The 19,102-nt window shown below is 40.6% G+C and overlaps 10 non-coding genes and 1 pseudogene across 10 annotated transcripts; all 11 read left to right on the forward strand.

The window, feature by feature from the left end:
- The first annotated feature begins 174 nt into the window (after positions 1 to 174).
- On the forward strand, positions 175 to 293 carry LOC121394954. Its single transcript, XR_005962125.1, has one exon. It is a non-coding gene; the product is annotated as a 5S ribosomal RNA (ribosomal RNA).
- Positions 294 to 841: 548 nt separating this feature from the next.
- LOC121394955 lies at positions 842 to 960 on the forward strand. Its single transcript, XR_005962126.1, has one exon. It is a non-coding gene; the product is annotated as a 5S ribosomal RNA (ribosomal RNA).
- A 628-nt stretch (positions 961 to 1,588) lies between these two features.
- Positions 1,589 to 1,707, forward strand: LOC121394956. The gene has a single exon (XR_005962127.1). It is a non-coding gene; the product is annotated as a 5S ribosomal RNA (ribosomal RNA).
- Positions 1,708 to 2,322: 615 nt separating this feature from the next.
- LOC121394957 lies at positions 2,323 to 2,441 on the forward strand. Its single transcript, XR_005962128.1, has one exon. It is a non-coding gene; the product is annotated as a 5S ribosomal RNA (ribosomal RNA).
- A 600-nt stretch (positions 2,442 to 3,041) lies between these two features.
- On the forward strand, positions 3,042 to 3,160 carry LOC121394958. The gene has a single exon (XR_005962129.1). It is a non-coding gene; the product is annotated as a 5S ribosomal RNA (ribosomal RNA).
- A 600-nt stretch (positions 3,161 to 3,760) lies between these two features.
- On the forward strand, positions 3,761 to 3,879 carry LOC121394959. Its single transcript, XR_005962130.1, has one exon. It is a non-coding gene; the product is annotated as a 5S ribosomal RNA (ribosomal RNA).
- Positions 3,880 to 4,494: 615 nt separating this feature from the next.
- On the forward strand, positions 4,495 to 4,613 carry LOC121394960. The gene has a single exon (XR_005962131.1). It is a non-coding gene; the product is annotated as a 5S ribosomal RNA (ribosomal RNA).
- A 608-nt stretch (positions 4,614 to 5,221) lies between these two features.
- On the forward strand, positions 5,222 to 5,340 carry LOC121394962. Its single transcript, XR_005962133.1, has one exon. It is a non-coding gene; the product is annotated as a 5S ribosomal RNA (ribosomal RNA).
- A 600-nt stretch (positions 5,341 to 5,940) lies between these two features.
- Positions 5,941 to 6,059, forward strand: LOC121394963. The gene has a single exon (XR_005962134.1). It is a non-coding gene; the product is annotated as a 5S ribosomal RNA (ribosomal RNA).
- A 599-nt stretch (positions 6,060 to 6,658) lies between these two features.
- Positions 6,659 to 6,777, forward strand: LOC121394964. Its single transcript, XR_005962135.1, has one exon. It is a non-coding gene; the product is annotated as a 5S ribosomal RNA (ribosomal RNA).
- A 7,906-nt stretch (positions 6,778 to 14,683) lies between these two features.
- Positions 14,684 to 14,802, forward strand: LOC121394969 (annotated as a pseudogene).
- The last annotated feature ends 4,300 nt before the right edge of the window (positions 14,803 to 19,102 follow it).

The raw sequence follows: 19,102 nt of genomic DNA on the forward strand, positions 1-19,102 counted from the left end.
AGAAATATCTTGACAGTGGGCGGTGTATTCAATATCCAGACCTGAAGGATCGTTTTCTTAGCTACTGCGGATATAATTAGTAGTAATCTTTCAGTTTTTCAGTTTCATTCAAGTTTTCATTTTTTCCACAGTGCCGCTGACAAGTCAAGAAGCCGAAAAGTGCCGCTGTTCATCGCCTACGGCCACACCACCCTGAAAGTGCCTGATCTCGTCTGATCTCAGAAGCGATACAGGGTCGGGCCTGGTTAGTACCTGGATGGGAGACCGCCTGGGAATACCAGGTGTCGTAGGCTTTTCAAAGTTTTTCAACTTTATTTTGCCACAGCATCGCCGACAAGTCATGGAGCCAAAAGGTGCTGCTGTTCATCGCCTATAGCCACACTACCCTGAAAGTGCCTGCTTCTCGTCTGATCTGTGAAGTGATACAGGGGCAGGCCTGTTGAGTTTCAAGTTTGAGTTTTCAAAGTTTGAGTTTTCAAAGTTTGAGTTTTCAAAGTTTGAGTTTTCAAAGTTCGAGTTTTCAAAGTTTGAGTTTTCAAAGTTTTCAAAGTTTAATTTTTCAAAGTTTTCAACGTTTTCAAAATTTGATTTTTCAAAGTTTTCAAAGTTTAAATTTTTTCAAAGTTTTCAAAGTTTGATTTTTTCAACGTTTTCAAGGTTTGATTTTTCAACGTTTTCAAAGTTTCATTTTTTCAACGTTTTCAACGTTTTCAAGGTTTGATTTTTCAACGTTTTCAAAGTTTAATTTTTCAGTTTTCAGTTTCATTTTTCAAAGTTTTCATTTTCATTTTTCCACAGTGCCGCTGACAAGTCAAGAAGCCGAAAAGTGCCGCTGTTCATCGCCTACGGCCACACCACCCTGAAAGTGCCTGATCTCGTCTGATCTCAGAAGCGATACAGGGTCGGGCCTGGTTAGTACCTGGATGGGAGACCGCCTGGGAATACCAGGTGTCGTAGGCTTTTCAAAGTTTTCAACTTTATTTTGCCACAGCATCGCCGACAAGTCATGGAGCCAAAAGGTGCTGCTGTTCATCGCCTATAGCCACACTACCCTGAAAGTGCCTGCTCTCGTCTGATCTGTGAAGTGATACAGGGGCAGGCCTGGTTAGTACCTGGATGGGAGACCGCCTGAGAAGTTTTCAAAGCTTCATTTTTTCAAGGTTTGATTTTTTAAAGTTTTCAAAGTTTGAGTTTTCAAAGTTTGAGTTTTCAAAGTTTGAGTTTTCAAAGTTTGAGTTTTCAAAGTTTGAGTTTTCAAAGTTTGAGTTTTCAAAGTTTTCAAAGTTTCAAGTTTTCAAAGTTTGATTTTCAAAGTTTTCAAAGTTTAATTTTTCAAAGTTTTCAAAGTTTTCAAAGTTTGATTTTTCAAAGTTTTCAAAGTTTGATTTTTTCAACGTTTTCAAGGTTTGATTTTTCAACGTTTTCAAAGTTTCATTTTTTCAACGTTTTCAACGTTTTCAAGGTTTGATTTTTCAACGTTTTCAAAGTTTAATTTTTCAGTTTTCAGTTTCATTTTTCAAAGTTTTCATTTTCATTTTTCCACAGTGCCGCTGACAAGTCAAGAAGCCGAAAAGTGCCGCTGTTCATCGCCTACGGCCACACCACCCTGAAAGTGCCTGATCTCGTCTGATCTCAGAAGCGATACAGGGTCGGGCCTGGTTAGTACCTGGATGGGAGACCGCCTGGGAATACCAGGTGTCGTAGGCTTTTCAAAGTTTTCAACTTTATTTTGCCACAGCATCGCCGACAAGTCATGGAGCCAAAAGGTGCTGCTGTTCATCGCCTATAGCCACACTACCCTGAAAGTGCCTGCTCTCGTCTGATCTGTGAAGTGATACAGGGGCAGGCCTGGTTAGTACCTGGATGGGAGACCGCCTGAGAAGTTTTCAAAGCTTCATTTTTTCAAGGTTTGATTTTTTAAAGTTTTCAAAGTTTGAGTTTTCAAAGTTTGAGTTTTCAAAGTTTGAGTTTTCAAAGTTTGAGTTTTCAAAGTTCGAGTTTTCAAAGTTTGAGTTTTCAAAGTTTTCAAAGTTTAATTTTTCAAAGTTTTCAACGTTTTCAAAATTTGATTTTTCAAAGTTTTCAAAGTTTAAATTTTTTCAAAGTTTTCAAAGTTTGATTTTTTCAACGTTTTCAAGGTTTGATTTTTCAACGTTTTCAAAGTTTCATTTTTTCAACGTTTTCAACGTTTTCAAGGTTTGATTTTTCAACGTTTTCAAAGTTTAATTTTTCAGTTTTCAGTTTCATTTTTCAAAGTTTTCATTTTCATTTTTCCACAGTGCCGCTGACAAGTCAAGAAGCCGAAAAGTGCCGCTGTTCATCGCCTACGGCCACACCACCCTGAAAGTGCCTGATCTCGTCTGATCTCAGAAGCGATACAGGGTCGGGCCTGGTTAGTACCTGGATGGGAGACCGCCTGGGAATACCAGGTGTCGTAGGCTTTTCAAAGTTTTCAACTTTATTTTGCCACAGCATCGCCGACAAGTCATGGAGCCAAAAGGTGCTGCTGTTCATCGCCTATAGCCACACTACCCTGAAAGTGCCTGCTCTCGTCTGATCTGTGAAGTGATACAGGGGCAGGCCTGGTTAGTACCTGGATGGGAGACCGCCTGAGAAGTTTTCAAAGCTTCATTTTTTCAAGGTTTGATTTTTTAAAGTTTTCAAAGTTTGAGTTTTCAAAGTTTGAGTTTTCAAAGTTTGAGTTTTCAAAGTTCGAGTTTTCAAAGTTTGAGTTTTCAAAGTTTTCAAAGTTTAATTTTTCAAAGTTTTCAACGTTTTCAAAATTTGATTTTTCAAAGTTTTCAAAGTTTAAATTTTTTCAAAGTTTTCAAAGTTTGATTTTTTCAACGTTTTCAAGGTTTGATTTTTCAACGTTTTCAAAGTTTCATTTTTTCAACGTTTTCAACGTTTTCAAGGTTTGATTTTTCAACGTTTTCAAAGTTTAATTTTTCAGTTTTCAGTTTCATTTTTCAAAGTTTTCATTTTCATTTTTCCACAGTGCCGCTGACAAGTCAAGAAGCCGAAAAGTGCCGCTGTTCATCGCCTACGGCCACACCACCCTGAAAGTGCCTGATCTCGTCTGATCTCAGAAGCGATACAGGGTCGGGCCTGGTTAGTACCTGGATGGGAGACCGCCTGGGAATACCAGGTGTCGTAGGCTTTTCAAAGTTTTCAACTTTATTTTGCCACAGCATCGCCGACAAGTCATGGAGCCAAAAGGTGCTGCTGTTCATCGCCTATAGCCACACTACCCTGAAAGTGCCTGCTCTCGTCTGATCTGTGAAGTGATACAGGGGCAGGCCTGGTTAGTACCTGGATGGGAGACCGCCTGAGAAGTTTTCAAAGCTTCATTTTTTCAAGGTTTGATTTTTTAAAGTTTTCAAAGTTTGAGTTTTCAAAGTTTGAGTTTTCAAAGTTTGAGTTTTCAAAGTTCGAGTTTTCAAAGTTTGAGTTTTCAAAGTTTTCAAAGTTTAATTTTTCAAAGTTTTCAACGTTTTCAAAATTTGATTTTTCAAAGTTTTCAAAGTTTAAATTTTTTCAAAGTTTTCAAAGTTTGATTTTTTCAACGTTTTCAAGGTTTGATTTTTCAACGTTTTCAAAGTTTCATTTTTTCAACGTTTTCAACGTTTTCAAGGTTTGATTTTTCAACGTTTTCAAAGTTTAATTTTTCAGTTTTCAGTTTCATTTTTCAAAGTTTTCATTTTCATTTTTCCACAGTGCCGCTGACAAGTCAAGAAGCCGAAAAGTGCCGCTGTTCATCGCCTACGGCCACACCACCCTGAAAGTGCCTGATCTCGTCTGATCTCAGAAGCGATACAGGGTCGGGCCTGGTTAGTACCTGGATGGGAGACCGCCTGGGAATACCAGGTGTCGTAGGCTTTTCAAAGTTTTCAACTTTATTTTGCCACAGCATCGCCGACAAGTCATGGAGCCAAAAGGTGCTGCTGTTCATCGCCTATAGCCACACTACCCTGAAAGTGCCTGCTCTCGTCTGATCTGTGAAGTGATACAGGGGCAGGCCTGGTTAGTACCTGGATGGGAGACCGCCTGAGAAGTTTTCAAAGCTTCATTTTTTCAAGGTTTGATTTTTTAAAGTTTTCAAAGTTTGAGTTTTCAAAGTTTGAGTTTTCAAAGTTTGAGTTTTCAAAGTTTGAGTTTTCAAAGTTCGAGTTTTCAAAGTTTGAGTTTTCAAAGTTTTCAAAGTTTAATTTTTCAAAGTTTTCAACGTTTTCAAAATTTGATTTTTCAAAGTTTTCAAAGTTTAAATTTTTTCAAAGTTTTCAAAGTTTGATTTTTTCAACGTTTTCAAGGTTTGATTTTTCAACGTTTTCAAAGTTTCATTTTTTCAACGTTTTCAACGTTTTCAAGGTTTGATTTTTCAACGTTTTCAAAGTTTAATTTTTCAGTTTTCAGTTTCATTTTTCAAAGTTTTCATTTTCATTTTTCCACAGTGCCGCTGACAAGTCAAGAAGCCGAAAAGTGCCGCTGTTCATCGCCTACGGCCACACCACCCTGAAAGTGCCTGATCTCGTCTGATCTCAGAAGCGATACAGGGTCGGGCCTGGTTAGTACCTGGATGGGAGACCGCCTGGGAATACCAGGTGTCGTAGGCTTTTCAAAGTTTTCAACTTTATTTTGCCACAGCATCGCCGACAAGTCATGGAGCCAAAAGGTGCTGCTGTTCATCGCCTATAGCCACACTACCCTGAAAGTGCCTGCTCTCGTCTGATCTGTGAAGTGATACAGGGGCAGGCCTGGTTAGTACCTGGATGGGAGACCGCCTGAGAAGTTTTCAAAGCTTCATTTTTTCAAGGTTTGATTTTTTAAAGTTTTCAAAGTTTGAGTTTTCAAAGTTTGAGTTTTCAAAGTTTGAGTTTTCAAAGTTTGAGTTTTCAAAGTTTGAGTTTTCAAAGTTTGAGTTTTCAAAGTTTCAAGTTTTTCAAAGTTTTCAACGTTTTCAAAATTTGATTTTTCAAAGTTTTCAAAGTTTAAATTTTTTCAAAGTTTTCAAAGTTTGATTTTTTCAACGTTTTCAAGGTTTGATTTTTCAACGTTTTCAAAGTTTCATTTTTTCAACGTTTTCAACGTTTTCAAGGTTTGATTTTTCAACGTTTTCAAAGTTTAATTTTTCAGTTTTCAGTTTCATTTTTCAAAGTTTTCATTTTCATTTTTCCACAGTGCCGCTGACAAGTCAAGAAGCCGAAAAGTGCCGCTGTTCATCGCCTACGGCCACACCACCCTGAAAGTGCCTGATCTCGTCTGATCTCAGAAGCGATACAGGGTCGGGCCTGGTTAGTACCTGGATGGGAGACCGCCTGGGAATACCAGGTGTCGTAGGCTTTTCAAAGTTTTCAACTTTATTTTGCCACAGCATCGCCGACAAGTCATGGAGCCAAAAGGTGCTGCTGTTCATCGCCTATAGCCACACTACCCTGAAAGTGCCTGCTCTCGTCTGATCTGTGAAGTGATACAGGGGCAGGCCTGGTTAGTACCTGGATGGGAGACCGCCTGAGAAGTTTTCAAAGCTTCATTTTTTCAAGGTTTGATTTTTTAAAGTTTTCAAAGTTTGAGTTTTCAAAGTTTGAGTTTTCAAAGTTTGAGTTTTCAAAGTTTGAGTTTTCAAAGTTTGAGTTTTCAAAGTTTTCAAAGTTTAATTTTTCAAAGTTTTCAACGTTTTCAAAATTTGATTTTTCAAAGTTTTCAAAGTTTAAATTTTTTCAAAGTTTTCAAAGTTTGATTTTTTCAACGTTTTCAAGGTTTGATTTTTCAACGTTTTCAAAGTTTCATTTTTTCAACGTTTTCAACGTTTTCAAGGTTTGATTTTTCAACGTTTTCAAAGTTTAATTTTTCAGTTTTCAGTTTCATTTTTCAAAGTTTTCATTTTCATTTTTCCACAGTGCCGCTGACAAGTCAAGAAGCCGAAAAGTGCCGCTGTTCATCGCCTACGGCCACACCACCCTGAAAGTGCCTGATCTCGTCTGATCTCAGAAGCGATACAGGGTCGGGCCTGGTTAGTACCTGGATGGGAGACCGCCTGGGAATACCAGGTGTCGTAGGCTTTTCAAAGTTTTCAACTTTATTTTGCCACAGCATCGCCGACAAGTCATGGAGCCAAAAGGTGCTGCTGTTCATCGCCTATAGCCACACTACCCTGAAAGTGCCTGCTCTCGTCTGATCTGTGAAGTGATACAGGGGCAGGCCTGGTTAGTACCTGGATGGGAGACCGCCTGAGAAGTTTTCAAAGCTTCATTTTTTCAAGGTTTGATTTTTTAAAGTTTTCAAAGTTTGAGTTTTCAAAGTTTGAGTTTTCAAAGTTTGAGTTTTCAAAGTTCGAGTTTTCAAAGTTTGAGTTTTCAAAGTTTTCAAGTTTAATTTTTCAAAGTTTTCAACGTTTTCAAAATTTGATTTTTCAAAGTTTTCAAAGTTTAAATTTTTTCAAAGTTTTCAAAGTTTGATTTTTTCAACGTTTTCAAGGTTTGATTTTTCAACGTTTTCAAAGTTTCATTTTTTCAACGTTTTCAACGTTTTCAAGGTTTGATTTTTCAACGTTTTCAAAGTTTAATTTTTCAGTTTTCAGTTTCATTTTTCAAAGTTTTCATTTTCATTTTTCCACAGTGCCGCTGACAAGTCAAGAAGCCGAAAAGTGCCGCTGTTCATCGCCTACGGCCACACCACCCTGAAAGTGCCTGATCTCGTCTGATCTCAGAAGCGATACAGGGTCGGGCCTGGTTAGTACCTGGATGGGAGACCGCCTGGGAATACCAGGTGTCGTAGGCTTTTCAAAGTTTTCAACTTTATTTTGCCACAGCATCGCCGACAAGTCATGGAACCAAAAGGTGCTGCAGTTCATCGCCTATAGCCACACTTAGGGATGTAGCGAACGTCGGAAAAAATGTTCGCGAACATGTTCGCGAACTTCCGGACAAAAATGTGAACGGTTCGCGAACGTCACAAACCCCATAGACTTCAATGGGAAGGCGAATTTTAAAAGCTAGAAAAGACATTTCTGGCCAGAAAAATGATTTTAAAGTTGTTTAAAGGGTGCAACGACCTGGACAGTGGCATGCCAGAGGGGGATCAAGGGCAAAAATGTTTCTGAAAAATACATTGTTGACACAGCACTGCGTTTTGTGCTGTAAAGGGCAGAAATCACACTACGTCACTCAGGTGATGTTTCTGGACACGGAATGTGAAAAAGCTCACAGAGCTAGGTGGCACTTGGTTAAAGACTGGGCAAACAATGCCTGCAAAGGCAACGTATACAGTAGTGGATATGGAATATATTATTGCTGCTGTAAAAACATCACTCAGGTGATGTTTACGGACACGGAATTATTATTGTTATTATTTAGACAGAATGTGAAAAAGCTCACACAGCTAGGTGGCACTTGCATACCTCCCAACGGTCCCTCTTTTGACCACTCAACCCCCTGTCCCTCTTTTGTACTGGAAAGTCCCTCTTTTCTCTGCACTGAACAGCCAGAAAAAAACCAGTTTCTAACTTAATTAGCTTTTGGCAGAGAGCTCAGAACAGCTAACAGGTGCAAATAAGATACTTTGTAACAATTTTTATGAATGATACCGTCAAGTGAGCAAATAATAGTTTTTAATTACTAGTTGCTTGTCACCTCCATGATGTTCGTCCTGTTGGTGGCAATATTTCTGTAGTGGTGTGTTTAGCAGTCACCGTGCTTGTGCGCACGTGCACGGTCAGGCAGAGGTAATTCAATGTACAGTGAAGTGAACCAAAAAACACTGATTCTGCAGTGTGGGCCCAGTTTTGGTCTACTTTATTGATCACCTGCGGTGACCATAAAAGATGCGATTTTGCCACTGTTGCAGAACCCTGAAAAATTAGGCATGTGTACTTTCCTGAAAAATTATGTTTTTTTTGTCGCAGCCACTGAAGCACAGAGGCCAGAAAAAATATGCCATATGAATGCTAAAAATATAAATTTTTTCTGTCGCAGCCACTGAAGCACAGAGGCCAGAAAAAATATGCCATATGAATGCTAAAAATATAATTTTTTTTTGTCGCAGCCACTGAAGCACAGAGGCCAGAAAAAATATGCCATATAAATGCTGAAAAATTGTTTTTTTTTTTGTCGCAGCCACTGAAGCACAGAGGCCAGAAAAAATATTCCATATGAATGCTAAAAATATAAAAAAAAAATTGTCGTAGCCACTGAAGCACAGAGGCCAGAAAAAATATGCCATATGAATGCTAAAATATAAAAAAAAAATTGTCGCAGCCACTGAAGCACAGAGGCCAGAAAAAATATGCCATATAAATGCTGAAAATAGTCATTTTTTTTGTCGCAGCCACTGAAGCACAGAGGCCAGAAAAAATATGCCATATAAATGCTAAAAATAGTCATTTTTTTTGTCGCAGCCACTGAAGCACAGAGGCCAGAAAAAAATATGATATATAAATGCTGAAAATAGTCATTTTTTTTGTCGCAGCCACTGAAGCACAGAGGCCAGAAAAAATATGCCATATAAATGCTAAAAATAGTCATTTTTTTTGTCGCAGCCACTGAAGCACAGAGGCCAGAAAAAATATGCCATATAAATGCTAAAACTAGTCATTTTTTTTGTCGCAGCCACAGAAGCACAGAGGCCAGAAAAAATATGCCATATAAATGCTGAAAATAGTCATTTTTTTTGTTGCAGCCACTGAAGCACAGAGGCCAGAAAAAATATGCCATATAAATGCTGAAAATAGTCTTTTTTTTTTGTCGCAGCCACTGAAGCACAGAGGCCAGAAAAAATATGCCATATAAATGCTGAAAATAGTAATTTTTTTTGTCGCAGCCACTGAAGCACAGAGGCCAGAAAAAATATGCCATATAAATGCTAAAAATAGTCATTTTTTTTGTCGCAGCCACTGAAGCACAGAGGCCAGAAAAACTCAGGATTTACCTGTCCAAAAAGTTTTGATTCAAATGAAACCAAACCAGTAGGGTTTGCACCCTAGTTTGTAACGGTGGCGGAGGGAGGAGGACGCTAAAGGACAGCTGTGTGTGGAGTCATGCGGCGTGCAGAGAAGGACAGCTGCATGGGGAGTCAGAACAAGTCTTCCGGCGTGCAGTAACCCTCCGAGATCCATGCCTCGTTCATTTTAATAAAGGTCAGGTAATCCACACTTTTGTGACCTAGGCGAGTTCTCTTGTCAGTTACAATCCCTCCTGCTGCACTGAAGGTCCTTTCTGAGAGGACACTTGAGGCGGGGCAAGACAAGAGGTTCATGGCAAATTGTGACAGCTCTGGCCACAGATTAAGCCTGCGCACCCAGTAGTCCAGGGGTTCATCGCTCCTCAGAGTGTCGATATCTGCAGTTAATGCCAGGTAGTCCGCTACCTGCCGGTCGAGGCGTTCTTTGAGGGTGGATCCCGAAGGGTTGTGGCACTGCCTTGGACTGAAAAACATTTGCATGTCTGACGTTACAGAGTGGCCAAAGTGCATTGTCCTTGCAGGTGCGCTCGTGGCAGGATTACTGGCACCTCTGCCCCTGGAATGTTGATGAGTTCCTGAAGTGACATCACCCTTAAAAGCATTGTACAACATGTTTTGCAGGCTGGTTTGTAAATGCAGCATCCTTTCGGACTTGTGGTACGTTGGTAACATTTCTGCCACTTTATGCTTGTACCGAGGGTCTAGTAGCGTTGCGACCCAGTACAGGTCCTTCTCCTTAAGCCTCTTCATACGGGGGTCCTTCAACAGGCATGACAGCATGAAAGACCCCATTCTCACAAGGTTGGATGCAGAGGTATCCATCTCCGCTTCTCGTTATCAAGGACTACATCATCCACGGTCTCCTCCCCCCAGCCACGTACAAGACCAGGGGTCCCCAAACGGTCACCACAAGCCCCCTGGGAAGCCTGCTCCTGTTGGTCCTCCTCCTCCACAAAGCCACCTTCCTCCTCTGACTCCACTTCTGACACCTCTCCCTGCGTTGCAGCAGGTGCCTGGGCTCGTTCTGGTGATTCCGACCAGAAATCGTGCGCTTCCTGCTCCTCGTCACGCTGGTCTACAGCCTCATCTGTCACTCGTCGCATGGCACGCTCCAGGAAGAAAGCAAAGGGTATTAGGTCGCTGATGGTGCCTTCGGTGCGACTGACCATGTTTGTAACCTCTTCAAAAGGGCGCATGAGCCTGCAGGCATCGCGCATAAGCACCCCGTAACGGGGGAAAAAAATCCCCAGCTCTGCAGATCCAGTCCTACCACCCAGTTCAAACAGGTATTCATTGACGGCTCTTTGTTGTTGCAGCAGACGTTCAAACATGAGGAGCGTTGAATTCCAGCGAGTCTGGCTGTCGCAAATTAAACGCCTGACTGGCATGTTGTACCGCTGCTGAATGTCAGCAAGGCGTGCCATGGCTGTGTAGGAACGTCTGAAATGGGCCGACACCTTCCTGGACTGCCTGAGAATGTCCTGGAATCCTGGGTACTTCGAGATAAAACGTTGGACTATTAAATTCAGAACATGTGCCATGCAGGGCACATGTGTTAAATTGCCCAGTCTCAGTGCTGCCAACAGATTGCTTCCGTTGTCACACACCACTTTTCCGATCTTCAGTTGGTGTGGGGTCAGCCACCGATCGGCCTGTGACTGCAGAGATGACAGGAGTACAGATCCAGTATGGTTTCTGCTTTCCAGGCATGTCATCCCCAAGACAACATGACAATGGCGTACCTGGCACGTCGAATAGCCTAGGGGGAGCTGGGGGTGCACAGGTGTGGAGGAGGAGGACCCAGCAGCAGAGGAGGAGGAAGCAGAGGAAGAAGACGAGGTAGAGAGCGAAGGAGGAGTAGAGGTGGTGGCAGAACCGCGTGCAATCCGTGGCGGTGACACCAACTCCACTGTTGTTGTTGAGCCACGCATTCCCTGCTTCCCAGCCATAACCAAATTCACCCAGTGGGCAGTGTAGGTGACATACCTGCCCTGACCATGCTTGGAGGACCATGCGTCAGTAGTCATATGGACCTTTGCCCCAACACTAAGTGACAGAGATGCGGTGACTTGGCTCTGCACATGGTGGTACAGGTGTGGTATTCCCTTCTTTGAAAAAAAATTGCGGCTGGGTACCTTCCACTGCGGTGTCCCAATTACTACAAATTTGCGGAAGGCCTCAGAGTCCACCAGCTGGTATGGTAAAAGCTGGCGGGCTAAGAGTGCAGACAAGCCAGCTGTCAGACGCCGGGCAAGGGGGTGACTCGCAGACATTAGCTTCTTACGCTCAAACATGGCCCTCACAGAAACTTGGCTGGGGGCAGATGACTGGGAACTGGTGGTCAAGGTGGAAGGCGGAGTGGAGGGTGGTTCAGACGGGTCAAGGACAGCAGAGGTAGAGCAGTAAGATGCTGGACCAGAAGGAGGGTGGCTTTTAGTTTGTCTGCTGCCTTTGAGGTGTTGCTCCCATAGTGCTTTGTGCTTGCCGTTCATGTGCCTTCGCATAGAAGTTGTACCTATGTGGGTGTTGGGCTTCCCAAGACTCAGTTTCTGACTGCACTCATTGCAAATTACAACTCTTTTGTCAGAGGCACACACATTAAAAAAATCCCACACTGCTGACCTATTTGAAACTGGCAATCTGGCGGTAATAGTAGAAGTTGGCGGCAATGGCGGGTGCGTTGGCCGGCTGACCACAGGTGGCGATACATGTTGTTGCCCTACTGTTCCCTGCGAGCTGTCCTCCCTGCTTCTTCTAAGTCTTATTCTCCTCCTGCCTCTCTGACTCTCCGTCTCTCCATCTGAACTATCCTCCTCTTGCTCTCTTCTACTGGGCACCCACAAAACATCAATCTCCTCATCATCATTCTCCTCAGATGCATCAATTTCTTCTAACAGCTCACAGAAGGAAGCAGCAGCGGGGACCTCCTCATCACTCATTATGTCCATCTCTGTTGTGTTGTCTGCCAGAATTATATCTGGTGTAACGTCCTCATCTCCTTCATCTTCTTCTGCCAATAATGGTTGCGCATCACTCAGTTCAAAAAACTCATGTGTAAATAACTCCTCTGACTCCAGTGAAGAAGGGGCACCGGTGGTGGAGGAAGTGTTACGTGGGGTGCCCATAGCAGAGGAGGATGAGGATGTTGTGGCAAAGTTAGAAACGGTAGAGGATGGGGTGTGCTGTGTAAGCCAGTCAACTACCTCTTCAGCATTTTAGGAGTTCAGGGTAATTGCCTTTGTAAAACTGGGCAATTTCCTAGGGCCACAGGATAGCATAGCAGCACGGCCCCTAGTGCCTCTGCGTGGCGGCCTGCCTTTGCCTGGCATTTTTTTTAAAACAACAACAACAACAACAACTCAGGTGGTGTTTCTGGATTTAATATTATTATTGATATTTAGACAGAATGTGAACAAGCTCACACAGCTAGGTGGCAGTTGTTTGAAAATGAAGAACACACTGGGCAAACAATGCCTGCAAGGTCAACGTATACACTACAGCAGTGGATACGGAATATATTATTGCTGCTTGAAAAACATCACTCAGGTGGTGTTTCTGGAGACGGTATTATTATTGATATTTAGACAGAATGTGAACAAGCTCACACAGCTAGGTGGCCGTTGTTTGAAAATGAAGAACACACTGGGCAAACAAATTAAAACAATGCCTGCAAGGTCAACGTATACACTACAGCAGTGGATACGGAATATATTATTGCTGCTTGAAAAACGTCACTCAGGTGGTGTTTCTGGAGACGGTATTATTATTGATATTTAGACAGAATGTGAACAAGCTCACACAGCTAGGTGGCCGTTGTTTGAAAATGAAGAACACACTGGGCAAACAAATTGAAACAATGCCTGCAAGGTCAACGTATACACTACAGCAGTGGATACGGAATATATTATTGCTGCTTGAAAAACGTCACTCAGGTGGTGTTTCTGGAGACGGTATTATTATTGATATTTAGACAGAATGTGAACAAGCTCACACAGCTAGCTGGCCGTTGTTTGAAAATGAAGAACACACTGGGCAAACAAATTGAAACAATGCCTGCAAGGTCAACGTATACACTACAGCAGTGGATACGGAATATATTATTGCTGCTTGAAAAACGTCACTCAGGTGGTGTGTCTGGAGACGGTATTATTATTGATATTTAGACAGAATGTGAACAAGCTCACACAGCTAGGTGGCCGTTGTTTGAAAATGAAGAACACACTGGGCAAACAAATTGAAACAATGCCTGCAAGGTCAACGTATACACTACAGCAGTGGATACGGAATATATTATTGCTGCTTGAAAAACGTCACTCAGGTGGTGTTTCTGGAGACGGTATTATTATTGATATTTAGACAGAATGTGAACAAGCTCACACAGCTAGGTGGCCGTTGTTTGAAGAACACACTGGGCAAATAATGCCTGCAAGTGCACTACTATTGGTGCACTACTATGAAGAACAGCAAACAGCACTGGACACGTTAAAGAACAGTGAGATAAGTAAAATAAAAAAATATATATATATTAAAAAAAAAAATTACTCTGGTTGGTGCTGAACTACTAGGAGCAGCACACCAGTCCCACTCCCCACCCCAACACAGCTAGACTAATAGCACTGGGCTCTTATAGTAGCAAAGTAAAAAAACAAAAAGGAAATAAAAGCAGTCCTTACAAGGACTATTGGGTTACAGGCAGCAGTCAGCAGATGAGAGATCAGCAGCAGTGCCCACAGCAGCTACACACAGAGCACTGCAGTAGAAGGTAGATTACTAGTCAGCAAAGCTACCTAACCTAAAATGTCCCTCAAATCCCTGCAGAGTTCTGTCCCTACAATACAGAGCAGTATCAAGTAGATTACTAGCCAGCAAAGTTACTATCAACTGTCCCTCAAATCACTAACAGCTCTCTCCCTACACTAGCTCTTCCAAGCACACACAGGCAGAATGAAAAAACGCTGCAGGGCTTCAGTTTATATATGGAAGGGGAGTGGTCCAGGGGGTGTGGGGGTGGTCCAGGAGGGAGAGCTTCCTGATTGGCTGCCATGTATCTGCTGGTCTGGGGTGAGAGGTCAAAAATAAGCGCCAGCTATGGCGAACCCAAATTGGCGAACGTTGCGCGAAGTTCGCGAACATTCGGCGGACGCGAACACCCGATGTTCGCGCGAACACCCGATGTTCGCGCGAACTAGTTCGCGGGCGAACAGTCCGCGACATCCCTAGCCATACTACCCGGAAAGTGCCTGCTCTCGTCTGATCTGTGAAGTGATACAGGGTCAGGCCTGGTTAGTACCTGGATGGGTGACCGCCTGAGAAGTTTTCAAAGCTAAATTTTTTCAAGGTTTGATTTTTTAAAGTTTTCAAAGTTTGAGTTTTCAAAGTTTGAATTTTCAAAGTTTGAGTTTTCAAAGTTTGAGTTTTCAAAGTTTGAGTTTTCAAAGTTTTCAAAGTTTGATTTTTCAAAGTTTTCCAAGTTTCATTTTTTCAACGTTTTCAAGGTTTGATTTTTCAAAGTTTTCCAAGTTTAATTTTTTCAACGTTTTCAAGGTTTGATTTTTCAAAGTTTTCAAAGTTTCATTTTTTCAACGTTTTCAAAGTTTTCAAGGTTTGATTTTTCAAAGTTTTCAAAGTTTAATTTTTCAGTTTTCATTTTCATTTTTCAAAGTTTTCAACTTCATTTTTCCACAGTGCCGCTGACAAGTCAAGAAGCCGAAAAGTGCCGCTGTTCGTCGCCTACGGCCACACCACCCTGAAAGTGCCTGATCTCGTCTTATCTCAGTAGCGATACAGGGTCGGGCCTGGTTAGTACCTGGATGGGAGACCGCCTGGGAATACTAGGTGTCGTAGGCTTTTCAAAGTTTTCAACTTTATTTTGCCACAGCATCGCCGACAAGTCATGGAGCCAAAAGGTGCTGCTATTCATCGCCTATAGCCACACTACCCTGAAAGTGCCTGCTCTCGTCTGATCTGTGAAGTGATACGGGGTAAGGCCTGGTTAGTACCTGGATGGGAGACCGCCTGAGAAGTTTTCAAAGCTTCATTTTTTCAACTTTTTCAAGGTTTGATTTTTTAAAGTTTTCAAAGTTTGAGTTTTCAAAGTTTGAGTTTTCAAAGTTTTCAAAGTTTAATTTTTCAAAGTTTTCAAAGTTTAATTTTTCAAAGTTTTCAAAGTTTGATTTTTCAAAGTTTCATTTTTTCAACGTTTTCAAGGTTAGATTTTTCAAAGTTTTCAAAGTTTCATTTTTCAAAGTTTTCAAAGTTTGATTTTTCAAAGTTTTCAAAGTTTCATTTTTTCAACGTTTTCAAGGTTTGATTTTTCAAAGTTTTCAAAGTTTCATTTTTTCAATGTTTTCAACGTTTTCAAGGTTTGATTTTTCAAAGTTTTCAAAGTTTCATTTTTCAGTTTTCAACGTCATTTTTGCACAGTGCCACTGACAAGTCAAGAAGCCGAAAAGAGGTTCGGCGCCTGAGGTGATGGAGGCACAGAGGTAGAGCTCCTGCTTACCAGGGTAGAGAGTCGGCACATAGAAGCTGTTCTCTTCATTTGAAATTTGTTCGTGTTGGTTCCCGGAGTGAGGAGAGCCAGAGGAGCAGAGAGGAAGCAGGTTTTTTGGTGATTTGGCTTCGTATGACTGCTGAGGTGTTCCTGATGTGCTGAGCTCTTTAGTTACCTCACATTCTGCCATTGCATTTGTCAAGCCCACGCTGTTTTCCAGATTCACCTGTGAACTTGCGCTTCTCTTAACCGGGGGCTCTGCTGCATACTGGTTATATACTACATTTTGAGTCAGTTGTGGCAAGTTCTAAGCAACATATTTCTAACAAAATGGTGGCCTGTGATTTCCTGCTGGGACACTGAGTTATCAGCTAATTAGTCAGAGCTGCTGAGTCTTATTTTGTGTCACATTGTTTCAATCTTAGTGACAGGAATTTGTCACAGAAAAACAGTTATCTCTCTGCTGACTAAGACTAAACATTGTTAGTGATTGCTGTCATTACTGAGACTTTTGTTACACCTTTATTGTATACAATGTTGCAATTGCTTGAGGAGGATTGTAACCATAGCAACAAACCAATGGTTACTTCTTTGTGAAAGGAAAACAGTGACAAAGAATAAAACAAGAAGGAAAAATTGACTTGTAATAAAAGTTTTATTAATATTGGGATTGTTGCTCAGGTTTTCTAATATATGAAAACGTATTCTCCTTCCTTGACAATGTCTTCTAAAGCTAATGGCAAAACATATGAGAAGGCTAACAAGAAAAATATAAAGCTACAGGATAGGGATACAAATAGTATTTTCTTATCTCACAACTCTGCTCCTACAAGAACATCTTTATCTGACGACTACTCTCTTATTGCGGCTGAAGTAGCCAGACTCATTAATCCAGTTATAGAGTCAACAATTAGTAAGGCCATTGACAAACTGCAGATCAAAATTACTAGCATCTCTGAAAAGCTCTCTACACATGATAAAAGATTTGGCGAGATCGAGGATGTGGTTTCTCAACTCCAAGATGATATGATTGATTCTTTATCCAGGTTGGACTCTTTAGAGAAACAAAATCAAGAGCTTAAGTTGAAAGTGGATGACCTGGAAAATAGATCTCGGAGAAACAATCTCAGATTCATAAACATTCCTGAATCTTTCCAGAATGATTCCTTAAGCATGTTAATTTCCAAAACAATTCCCATCAAATTGGGTCTTCCTCAGGATTGTCAATGTTTCAAAATAGAGAGACTTCATAGGATTGGTCCACCTAAAGATCTCCAACCCATGAGACCAAGAGCAGTAATTGTCAAATACCTGGACTACACAGATAAAAATAGATTATTTCAAGCCTACAAAAAATTGAATACACTTGATGTTGAAGGAAATAAAATTTTGATATTTCAAGACTACTCATTGCTTCTGTCTCAAAAACGAAAGGAATTTTCCAAAACTTGCCAATCACTGGCTAATCTTCATATCAATTTTGCCTTGATGTATCCTGCTAAACTTAAGATTTTTCTGCCTTCTGGAGCCAGGGTTTTTAGTGATCCTAGAGAGGCGCACACTTTTGTTTCACATATGGAAAAGAAGAATAGTGGAAATCTTGCTTTGGTAACACCATCTAACTCAAAATGTGGCTCTCCCCCAAAGGATCAAAGACGGAAGAGATACGATACCCCTCGACAGTCTAGATTTTCTAAGGACACAAAACCTTCTCAAGTTCAGACCAAATCTAGGTCTAGGTCGAGATCTCCACTTCCTCCTAGAATAGGCAGTCTTCCACATTCCAGTGAAGAAGATATGATCCCTGATACTTGACTCTAAAAGGGAATAAACTTTTTCTTCAATATGACCCTGTAGTGGGTGTTATATTCTCTGTTTAACTCGTCTCATAGAGAGAGAGTTGTTAGTTTTCCATCCTTAGGGAAAAAAGGAAGTGTCCTATTACTTAGTATACCAAATTTGTTATTCGGTTCTATAAGTCACTATCTTTTAAATTTTACATGTTATTACTGATCAGTATTGTTTGCTCTGTTTTGTTTATACCAGTGGATGTAGCTATATATGTATTATTTTACTTAAATCAGCTCAAGCTCATCTTTCAGGTTGATGTCTTCATCTAGATCATATTCCTTGTCCTTTGTTTCCTGGAATGTCAATGGATTAAATCACTTTTCTAAGAGAAGGAGTATACTTAGTAGTTTAAAAAATACCAAATGTGACATAGCATTCCTACAAGAAACCCATCTTAATGGTTCAGAGAATGCTTGGTTGAAAAAAGATTGGGTTGGTGAGCTAGTCTTCTCCCCTGCTGTTAAGAAAAAATGTGGAGTAGCTATTTTATTTCATCGTAAACTGAATGTTGCTATAACAAAGTCGATAGAAGATGAACTTGGCAGATTTATTTACACTGAAGTACTCATTAATGATGTTGTGTGGCACTTGTGTTCCGTTTATGCTCCAAATAGTTCTAAGTCTGATTATTTTAATTGGCTCAAAAAACAAATTTCTATGCTTCCTGCTAACAATATAATTCTAGCAGGAGATTTAAATGAGTCTTTTCTTAGTTCTTTAGACAGATCGGATTGGAAATTGAATAATCCTTGTAAGAAATCTATGCTCCTACATAATTTTTGCAGAGATACTAACCTTAATGATGTTTGGAGACTTTTTCACCCTGCTGAAAAAGATTTTACCTTTTTCTCATCTGCTCATCATGTAGGTACAAGAATAGATTATTTTCTAATTTCCAATAATCTGATAAATAGAACTATTGAAGCAACTATAGGAGACATTAATATCTCAGACCATGCACCAATCTCATTTGTGGTCTCCATTTCACCTGCACCTCGAAACTATGTCTCTTGGTCCTTTCCTGATTCGCTTAAAGATAATCCAGACTTCATTAAGATGCTACATAGCAGATGGGATTTGTTTTTCAAGGAAAATAAATTACATTCAAAAGATCCATCCTTATTATGGGAAACTTGGAAGGCAGTGGTTAGAGGGGAAATATCTTCTTTTAAATCTCACTTCTTTAGGAAAGTTCACAAAAACTTTCTTGAGTTGAGTAAAAGACAAAGCATTTCTTACATTCGATTTAAACAACATCCCTCATTTGAGAATGCTCAAAAATATAAGAATATTTTAGATGAACTTAAAATTTGGATTAAATTTAGACAAAAATTTTTTGCATCTTTTTCGCAGGCTAGGCTTAAAAACTTAAGTAACAAAGCAAATAATTTGCTTTTTAATCTTACTAAGGCTGAAAATAAGCAGGCTAAACTTATTAAGATTAAAGATACTCATGATCAGCTAACAAATGATCCCAATAAAATTGTAAGCATTTTCAAAGATTTTTATAAAGATTTGTACTCTAATCCAAATATAAACTCTGAGAAAATGCAAGAATTCTTTGTAAATTGTAAAATCCCCCAGATTTCAAAGGGTCAGTTGGAAAAGCTAAATAGTCCAATTTCCTCTGAGGAAGTGTCCACTATTATTAATAATCTGAAAACTGCAAAGGCAGGTGGCCCTGATGGCCTAACTCCTTCTTTCTACAAAATTATGAAAGATAAAATCTCACCCTTTTTAACAAACCTATTCAATGATATATTATTCTTTGGAAAGAGCCTACCTTCTAGTGAAATATCAAAT

This window comes from Xenopus laevis, chromosome 6L (assembly GCF_017654675.1).
Source record: "Xenopus laevis strain J_2021 chromosome 6L, Xenopus_laevis_v10.1, whole genome shotgun sequence".
NCBI lineage: Eukaryota > Metazoa > Chordata > Amphibia > Anura > Pipidae > Xenopus > Xenopus laevis.